Source organism: Bos javanicus, chromosome 2 (assembly GCF_032452875.1).
Source record: "Bos javanicus breed banteng chromosome 2, ARS-OSU_banteng_1.0, whole genome shotgun sequence".
Lineage (NCBI taxonomy): Eukaryota > Metazoa > Chordata > Mammalia > Artiodactyla > Bovidae > Bos > Bos javanicus.
This window is the reverse complement of record NC_083869.1, coordinates 73,706,665-73,709,969: the sequence shown is the minus strand read 5'-3', so window position 1 is coordinate 73,709,969 and position 3,305 is coordinate 73,706,665. Positions and strand designations below refer to the sequence as shown.

General features: G+C 43.2%; 1 pseudogene; it reads left to right on the top strand.

Moving 5' to 3' along the window:
* The first annotated feature begins 1,861 nt into the window (after positions 1–1,861).
* On the top strand, positions 1,862–3,001 carry LOC133256120 (arsenite methyltransferase-like; annotated as a pseudogene).
* The last annotated feature ends 304 nt before the right edge of the window (positions 3,002–3,305 follow it).

Sequence of the window (3,305 nt, the reverse complement as noted above, 5' to 3'; positions counted from 1 at the left end):
AATATTGTGTCTCAGCCCAAGAAAAAAAGATAATGCTACTCCATTTTTTAAGGGAAATTTGAAAACATCCATAGGGAGCTCCCAACTTCCAATTCTGTATTTAAGAACTGAGCTGATTAGAGGGTTTTGCTATTAAGAAATTGTACAAACTCCACTGTTGATTTTAGAACTTTTTCTGCTCAAAATGGACCTGGTTGTTATAGGAATTATTTTCTTAAGTCACAACAAAATTTTAAGAAGCACATTCATCATCCCAAGGGTGCAACTGTTCACATTTGGATGCATAGCCTAATCTTAATGCTATCTTCCCAGTTTTCTGCTCCTTTTTACACTAATTTCTTAGAAAAAAAATTGCAGCAATTGCCTCCTCCAAATTCCTCCCTGGTGGGTCTGCCTTCAGACATTCCCATCAGCTTTCCACTAAAAGAGCCCTCTTCTCTCTGGTGTTTGCCTCTCTTTCCCTCTCCTTCCTCCTGAAAGCTCTTTCTTTGCTCTGCTTGTAAGATGTCAGTCCTCCAGTCCCCCATTCCCCATCCATTCTTGGTTTGCTTTGCAGTTTCTTCTCTTCCTCCAACCTCTCAGAGCTGGAGCACCAGGGGCTCAGTCCTCTTCTCTTCCCTGGGGTCCTTGTCTAGACTTAGGCTTGAAACAGCCCCTCCAAGCTCACTCCTCAGCCCTGCCCTCTCCTCCAATTCCAGACTCCCCTCTGTAACTCTCTACCAAGCATCTCTACTTGGCTGTGCTGTGGACACCTCAAATTCAATACCTGATGCTGAGACCTGATCAGTCCCAGCTCCACCCTTTCAGTTTCCTAGTTAAAAACCCCACAGTTATCTTCTCACACTCCCATCCAGTCTGTCCCCAAAACTGTATCATTTATGATTCAAAATATATCCTAGGAATTCCCATGTGGTCCAGTGATTAGGACTCTGAGCTTTCACTGCTGAAGGCACAGGTTCAGTCCCTGGTAGGGGAACTATGACCCCACAAGCCACACAGCACAGCCCCAAAATAAATAAATGTGAATCTATATCCCATCTCCTACCATTTCTGCTCACCTCTGACACAATCACAGGGGTCCCATTTGCTTCCAACTCTCATCTATAGAACTGAAGTCATCTGGACAGCAAGGAAAACAAACCAGTCAATCCTAAAGGATATCAACCCTGAATATTCATTGGAAGGACTGATGCTGAAGCTGAAGCTCCAATACTTTGGCCACCTGATATGAAGAGCCAACTCGTTGGATAAGACCCTGATGCTGGGAAAGACTGAGGGCAGGAGGAGAAGGGGGTGACAGAGGATGAGATGGTTGGATGGCATCACTGACTCAATGGACATGAGTTTGAGCAAACTCAGGGAGATAGTGAAGGACAGGAAAGCTTTGTGTGCTGCAGTCCATGGGGTCACAGAGAGTCAGACATGACTGAGTGACTGAACAATCCTGTTGTTCTCTATGGAACAGGATTGTCCAGTGGAAATAGGAGGGGATCACACCCGTAAACTTACATTTTCTACTAGCCACATCCATGAAAGGAGAATGAAGCAACTGGATTAACTTTAACAATATATTTATTTAATTCAATATATATAGCTTCCCTGGCAGCTCCATCAGTAAAGAATCTGCCTGTAATGTAGGAGACCTGAGTTTGACCCCTGGGTTGGAAAGATCCCCTGGAGGAGGGCATGGCAACCCACTCCAGTTTTCTTGCCTGGAGAATCCCACGGACAGAGGAGCCAGGTGGGGTACAGTCCATGGGATCACAAAGAGTTGGACTTGACTAAGCAACTAAGCACAGCACACAGCATCTAGCCTCAAGAGCCATCTGAAGGGTACCCAAGTCCTGGATACAGAGGAAACATGGTGACCCCCTGCGACACTGAGATCCAGAAAGACGTGCAGGTGCTGAAGGTATCAGCAGACCAATGCCTGTGTCACTGCAGCAGGCTGGTCGCAAAAACAGCCAGGAAGCCCTGCAGTATATACACGAGGAAGCATCCTTGAGGTATTATGGCTGTGGTCTGGTCATCTCTGAGTGTCTGGAAAACTGCTGGATTTTGGACCTGGGTAGTCAAATTAACTGAGATTCCTATGCTCTTAGTTAGTTTGTTGGTGAGAAGGGACATGTCACTGGAATAGACATGACAGGAGGTCAGGTAGAAGTGGCTAACAAGTACATTGAATATCACATGGAAAAATATGGCTTCCAGGCACCCAATGTGACCTTTATTCATGGCTACATAGAGAAACTGGAAGAGGCTGGAATCAAGAATGAGTGTTATGATATTGTGATATCCAATTATGTCATTAACCTTGTACCTAATGAACAGCAAGTGCTGCAGGAGATATATTGAATGTTAAACATGGTGGAAGGCTATATTTCAGTGACATCTTTGCTAGTCTTGAATTGCCAGGAAAAATCAGGACACACAAAGTTTTATGGGGTGAGTCCCTGGGTGGTACTTTGTACTAGAAAGACCTTCCTATCTTTGCCCAAAAAATTGGCTTCTGCCCTCACGTTTGGTCATTGCCAATTTCATTACAGTTCAAAACAAGGATCTAGAAAACGTGATTGGTGACTGCTGCTTTGTTTCTGTAATATTTCGCCTCTTCAAATTCCCTAAGACAGGACCAACCAAAAGATGCCAAGTTATTTATAATGGAGGAATCATGGGACACGAAAAAGACTCAATATTTGATACAAATTTAACATTTAAGAAAGATGAAACTGTCGAAGTGGATGAAGAAACAGCAGCTATCTTGAAGAATTCACAATTTGCCCAAGATTTTCTGATCAGGCCAACTGGAGAGAAATTGCCAACCTGTGGAGGCTGTACTGCTTTAGCAGCAAAGGATACAATCACAGATCCATCCAAGGTTGCTCAAGAGTCTGACAATACAAAGTCCAGAAGTCCCCTACTGTTGCTGGTTGCTGTCACAAAGAAATGCTGCGAAAACAACAGCTGTCCAGAAGACAGTGGGCAGGAGATGGCAGAATGAGTTACACGTGTTTAAACCTGCTCTTCTTCATAGCCCATATGACAAGAAAGAACAAATGGCAAAAATCCACTGCATTTCAGATAAAAATAAATGAATTATTTTTACAAAGTGAAAAAAAGTCCATGTATCTAAAATATTGCCATTTCAATGTGTAATCAAATATAAAAATGATGAAGATATTTTAAATTATTTTTTGTACTAAAGAATACAGACTTGGGCTTCCCCCAGTGGCTGAGTAACAAAGAATCTGCCTATAATGCAGGAGCCACAGGAAATGCAGGTTTGATCTCTGGGTCGAGAAAAT